The following is a 7057-nucleotide window of genomic DNA, read 5'->3' as shown; positions in this document are numbered from 1 at the left end:
TAAAATATTTATGTTTTGTTTCTTTCCCTTTTCAGTCTTTTTCCTCTTTTTAACTTTCCTAATACTTCTTCATTATTATTCCGTTCGTAGAACGGGTGGTTTTATTAGTGAATAATAATAATAATAATAATAATAATAATAATAATAATAATGATATGAATGAAGTAGCGAAAACTTCTTGGTAAACGATAATTATGACCTGCTGTCTTGATTGGACTTGCTTGAGCCTTTCACTTTACCGATGTCTGAACACGCATCGTAGGCTTTTTGTAACTTTTACGCTTCACTACCTAAGAATTACAAGTTCATTTGACTTTTTGGGCAGTTTTGAGTAACTGAAACCATAAAGTCAAAAAGCTAGCACTATGTTCTATCTGTTCTGATCAGAATCGTGAGATCATTTGGAGTTATAATCAAGATATTCAAAGAATTGCATTCGAAAGAGCTTGACCTGATGTGAAACTCACAAATTTTAACGTCAAATTTGTCAAAACGAGCTACTGAGCAAATAGAACTTTGCGATTCTAGGGTAGCGAATGACATTTCGTGGTTGCACTCTAATGGTGGTATTTGTGAGGCAGCGTGGTGGAATCAGGCTCTCGTCAATTTTTGGGCACGTAGAGTTATTGGTATCATCTTATAGCTTGTTCACTTATCTTTATTTGGATGAAACAATATCCATTTATCTTGAATACAAGTCGAGATATTTGCAAATGAAGGAGGCGGGGTTACCTGTTTTCAGAGGTAAAATTAGTGAGAAAATGGCCGCCAAAGATTAGTTATTTCTTTAGCTTAAGAGTCGGTGGTAACAGAAAATTTACAGTTTTTGTGCTTTTAATCAACGTTTTTCAGAAAAATCCACACAGAAATTTAATTTGTTCTCTAATGGGCATGAAAGGTGTTGAGAAAAAAAAGCAAAATTTGATAAAAATTCACAAGCCTGTGGGAAAATGCAAGTTACTTCACTTTGATAATTTTGACGAGAGACTGATTCCACCAGGTTGCCTCACATTTGTAGATCTATTCTGATGGATGAAATCAGCCTATGCATCTTGTTTTGCAACCAGTTATGTCTCAGCACCAGGTGAAAAAACCATTATCCGTTCCCTTTCACCGAGGAACACCTGTTCACACCTGGACACGGTGCTCAATCTTAGCTACCATTACGATTAAGGGTGTGGAAGAAAATGAGGTTGGGTGAGTGCTCTGTTTGTTTGTTTGTTTGTTTGTTTGTGGGTTTGTTTTGTTGGTTGGTTGGTTGGTTGGTTGGTTGGTTGGTTGGTTGGTTGGTTAGTTGGTTGGTTGGTTAAATACATGTAGTTGGTTTGGTTGGTGGGTTCGTTGGTTGGTTTTTATAAGAAAGAGAGAATATGAAACGAAGCCGAGGATAGTTGGGCGGGAAGAGAAAGATACAGAAGTTTTTAAAAAACCCAAACAAATAGGTGTAATTGGAGAAAAATAAACAAAAAACAATCACACACTAAGCAGAGAAAGAAGAGTACAAATTGTAACACCAACACAAATCGTTTCAATCAGATTCTCTATTTCCCACTTTAGTTCTATCAACAACAAGTACCAACGCCATGATTATTTCAATGAAAAACAAATAGAGTGAATAATCTACCATTGGTCACATCCATGCTGATTTTAGTCTACACACAAACAGATTCGGACCGACATCTTTTCTAATGGGAAAATACACTTCAGACCTCCGAGCTAATTTCAATTTAAAACATGCTGAGCCAATATTTTCCTGGCTCAGAAAAACCAGTCGCCTAACACCTAACAATGAATGATGATAATAATAATAATAATAATAATAATAATAATAATAATAATAATAATAATAATAATAATAATAATAATAATAATAATAATAATAATAATAATAATAATAATAATATAGAGAACTAGACTACATTTCTTTTACGGACATTCCAAAAATATAATTTTAAAACATTTGCAACAGATAGAAAAATTCCAATTTTACTCGTGAGCTTTAAAGCTCTCGATATAATAAATTCTATTTCACATGTGTACCCAAGTTTCAAAAACCATAACGTTGGGTACAGTTGTGTTCTCTTTAATATTTGACTGTGCTATTTAAATCAAGGGTTTCACCGCCAAAGCAATGAGTGTATTGAGGAAGGGTAAAGAAATACGTGTTCATGCAATGTCTATGTCAGTCTGAGACAAAATGGAATTACGAATGACCAGAATCCCATTGGAGTTGTGCCCATGGTTCTGCAACTAAACAGCCTATACATGTCTGAACATCGGTAGAAACTGAAGTTAAACATTAATTTCAGACATTCTGTGTAACTTCACAATTTCGCTCGCGTTAGAGAAAGATGCCAATATAAAGGGTTTGTTTGCCTTACCCAGAACCACAGTTCACTATTGAGTGCTAAAAGAAACTGAACTTTGAGAAACAGAATGATGCTGTAGAGGGAATTTCAAACCTTCAATTTAAAGCTTTGCATCTTACAAACATTTACAAACATTCACTGGATCTTGATCCTCCCATTACCAATGATTGTGAAAGTTGCGTGAACGCTCATGCCCGTAGTCTGTAAGCAGGCCAGTTATTCTTTAGGTGATCCAAGCATTTTATTCAAAGGAAACAGTAAAATATATACATTGTACAAGAACAGATAGACATCTTATCAAAGAAACACTAGACCAACACTATTCTTTCAGCATCACCAGGCAAATTTACCGAGACAATTCAAAATCATCACTAATGTATCACAATGCCATTGGAAAAAAAAAGACACACAACGAAGCAAAACAACAACAATAACATTAGATTATTCTGTACAGTAACAATGTCATTGTTTGTCATGTTTTCAACATAAATACTAGACAAATCAATATCCTGAGCAAAACAACAATGGTATCTTCAATTGGCAACCATGAGTAAATGTGAGGCAGCGTGGTGGAATCAGGCTCTCGTCAATTTTTGGGCATGTAGAGTTATTGGTATCATCTTAAAGCTTGTTCACTTGTCTTTATTTGGATGGAAAAAATATCCATTTATCTTGAATATAAGTCAAGATACTTGCGAAAGAAGGAGGTAGAGGCCCCCTGTTTTCAGAGGTGAAATTAGTGAGAAAATGGCCACATTAGATTAGTTATTTCCTTAGCTTAAGAGTCCGTGGTTACTGAAAATTTACAGTTTTTGTGCCTTTAATCAACGTTTTTCAGAAAAATTCACACAGAAATGAGTTCTTTAATGGGCATGAAAGGTGTTGAGCCAAAAAACAAAAATTTGATAAACATTCATAAACCTGCGGAAAACGCGAGTTTCTTCACTTTGATTATTTTGACGAGAGCCTGATTCCACCGCGCTGCCTCACAAATACAATTATGCATGCACTAAGATCTGATAATCTCGCGGTCGCGATCTCGGGGAGAATTGTAAATGTAAAATATGTTAGCTATTCGTCTGTACTGAGAGAAAGTCTGCTCTTTAGAATGAAAAAAAAAGCATAATTAGACTGTTCACTTTTTAATCAGCCTTAAGTTCATTTGAAAATCGCTGTATTCAGAATCAGTGAAGCTCCAATGCAGAACAAGAGAAAACGCTCTCTCTCTTTCTCTATCCATCTCTCTCTCTCTCTCTCTCTCTCTCTCTCTCTCTCTCTCTCTCTCTCTCTATTTATCTATCTGTCTATCTCTCTCTCGCTCTCTCTCTCTTCCTCTCTCTCTCTTTCTCTCTCTCTCTCTCTCTGTCTCTGTCTCTGTCTCTGTCTCTCTCTCTCTCTCTCTCTCTCTCTCTCTCTCTCTCTCTCTGTGTGTGTGTGTGTGTGTGTGTGTGTGCGTGCGTGTGTGTGTGCGTGTCCACAGTCCTTTTTTATGAACTCGAAAGCACCCTAATGATTTTCATAACGTGGAATTCAAGATAGTGGAGAGCTGTTAACGTTGACCCCAGAACTGCCCTGCACATTGTATGAACTATGAAGTTGCTAAAAAATACTATTAGATTATATTACAGCAGCCTTTAATGGTATTCAGCATAGCATCCAAGGATGTCACGAGACAATATCCATTTTTTCCCCCGACTGAATTGTTTGATTGGCCCGTTGTTGCATCTGAGACTAGTCGCCGTGCCTGCTCAAATAAATAGCTCAATGACCATTATAGAGTTGTCAGTTTTTCCCCCTCAACTAAAATTTATGTCACCATAGGCCTGATCTGCTGATATATATATACATCCTTAGTGTCAACAGCATGGAGCCCTATGTTTTAATAAGCTACAAAACCCAAGAGGCTATTCCAGCTAAAATGCAGGTCCCTGCCCCTCCTCGTAGCTTTTTTTTTTGTGTTCAAACATTCTTAATCATTCAATCCAATAACATTAAGGACGGTTACAGCTATTTTGCAAAAATTTTTGCATCCTTCAACTTCAAGCTACGAACTAAATAAATCTACCTTAGAGTGGGTTTTTGTTTTATTAAACGATGTACACATTTACTGTAATATATTACTTTGGGTTACACATTCTCAGCCTCATTTTCGAGACATATTCTAAAGAATATATTTTTTTATACATTCGAATAAATGTACGAAATATACGTTGCACATCAATAAACGAACACTAGTTAAATCAAAAACAATTTAAGATGAGCAAGAGAAGGGTTGATTTGCGGATGCTAAAGACGCATTTATCCCTTATATATTTACATCAAGATCATACCAAAATTACTTTGGGCATGTTTACTGTCACATCTGGTCAGGTTGATCCAAATTTTTTGAAGCTTTCAAACATTTCTTTCAGGCTTTGTACAACTATTTTACGTCGCAACTGTTCATTTTAAAGATAATGGTTTACTAATTCCAATTGCAATTTTTATAACCATCCGAGACGATGGACGACATCATTCACAGTGGTATACTCACGTTTACCATACAGCTGCATAGAAAATAGCCATACATTTTCCCCTTTGAAATGGAGTCATGCACTCTTGATAATTAATTATGGTCAGATTGTGAGCACAAAAAAGTACAGTTGTAACACATGTTTCTACCATCATGAGCCTGGTTATGATTTATGGAGATTAAATCCTTTAATTAAATGCTGTATCAGCTTTTGCTAACTGGCTATGCGCGGTGCATGCTGTTTCCATTTTGGATAGTAAGCTAAACATGGTAACGTTAGTTCTTTTCTGGACACAATCAGGCTATTTATAAGGCAACAAGGAGACCAAGCTCTGGTTCACGCACCAGGAACCTTCATGCACAGGAATCTTGAAGTTGAAGTTTTGGAAATGAAAATTGTTATCCTCCGACCCACTGCATTAACCCTATCCGTACGCCCTGAGGTCATTTTGTACCCCAGAGGTTGTATTCTTCACATTTTAGAATACTGCTAGTGCGAAGATCTCTTTGAAACTTTCAGCATTTCTCAAAAAATCATTTTGACAGACTGCTATGCTAAGCGTACGGATCGAATTAACGAGTAAATATCCTCTTTGGAAAGTGGTGGTACAGAGTTCCCCACGTCGTATGGGTACGCTAGTGAAACACGACGTACGGATAGGGTTAACTCGTCTTACATCTACCATGCAGTCAAAAAAATTAAAAGATTATTTCAAATTTCAGAATTCTTAGATCGAGGTTATTATGCTTCTTTTCTGTGGTACAATGATTCGAAGAATTTTGTTATTCAGAACTGATTCTGCTCGGCTTCATTTAAAAGGACTTTTGTTAGGCTACTGGTGTCTTGGCGCTCAGGGTAATCTCCATAAGAACATTAATGAACTCTGTGATTGAAGCTGAGATTGTTAATTCTTTAAAATCTAAACAAAGTCGTTCTTTTTGTTATCAATGTCTTCAGTTCCTATCGGTTGGTCTGGAATGATCTAATCACATTGATTAAAATTTTTCATTACTTTCTATGGACACACTGAATATAGACAGTAAGTAATAACGCATCAGAATTTTGCGTGTGATGTAAAAAACTTCAGAAGACCACACAATCTCAGTACCAGCTCTTGTTAACAGTTAATATTCCAGTACAATCTGCAAAGAGGGCTTATAATGGGGTAAGCTGTCGGTATTTTGGCTAGCAGTGCTAGAAAATCACATCAAGCCGTCAATTTACTCTGCAGCTCATTGAAGTAAGCAAAGGCGAAATTTAGGGCTTATGAAAAATATACGTGTTCTCTCAACTTGTCTGCAAGCCTTTTTCTATCAAAAGAAACCTTGGTTACTCTGAGAAGTAACTTTCAAATGCTGATACTTATGACGGTAAATAAACTATGACATGGCACAAAAGTGTCTGTAACAACGAAATAGGCGACTATGGTGTAATAGCTACTCACGTTCTCTAAGTAAACATATTATTAGCTTGAGTAACGGTGATTTAACCCGTCCACGACGTGAGCTATCTGCGTACAGTACGGCGTAAAAGGCAGTCCGTTTATCAGAATCATCTCTAATAACAAGCTACTGGTGCATTGTGCGTGTTTAGTAAAAGAAGAAATGTTTCATGACATTTTGAAACTGGCAATGGGAATATACATATTATGTAATTATGTTGTTGAGAAAACACTTTACGCACTGCTCTACGACACTTTTCGTTTAAACTAGCCCCTCTTGTTCGGTCATAAAGATCAAGCGGTCGTTACTTTATAGGAGAAATAATTGATTTTTACTATTCATTCATTACAACAAATTAAAACGCATCATCATAAAATAAATTACACGAGAAATCGTCCTTAGATTAACGATGTCTTTGCTTTTGCTAGAAATCACAAGGTCGATCCAAGCAAGGGAAATTGGGGATATTGTTCAGTGATTCATAAGAAACAAAGTTAGACTAAAACTTTAGTTTTCTGTAGGGTAATGCACAGTCATGAGTGGGCTTGAGGACCCTAATTGCTCGCAAGCGTCGAGCAGGTAGGTCTTATTAACAGTCGGGTCAGCCCTAATTTTAAAATAGGCTCGCAACAAGACGTAGGGACAAAAATAGAATGCTCTTAACCGGTTAATGGCCAGTCTTGAGCAGGCCAGGGGTATAGATAGCCGGTGCCCTCTCTAAGAGGATGTGTAA

General features: G+C 36.5%; 1 protein-coding gene across 1 annotated transcript in view; it reads right to left on the bottom strand.

Annotated features, from left to right (window-relative positions):
• Positions 1-5629: 5629 nt before the first annotated feature.
• Positions 5630-7057, bottom strand: part of LOC101854597 (GTP-binding protein REM 1-like) — a 169044-nt gene continuing 167616 nt past the window's right edge. The window contains exon 7 of the mRNA XM_013086372.2: positions 5630-7057. This exon is cut by the window's right edge and continues 766 nt beyond it. The gene's annotated coding sequence lies outside the window, so the exon portion shown is untranslated.

The sequence above is a fragment of the Aplysia californica genome, unplaced genomic scaffold, assembly GCF_000002075.1.
Source record: "Aplysia californica isolate F4 #8 unplaced genomic scaffold, AplCal3.0 scaffold00460, whole genome shotgun sequence".
NCBI classification, from domain to species: Eukaryota; Metazoa; Mollusca; class Gastropoda; order Aplysiida; family Aplysiidae; genus Aplysia; species Aplysia californica.
Note: the sequence above shows the minus strand (reverse complement) of the source record. Positions and strands in the feature narration are given on the sequence as shown.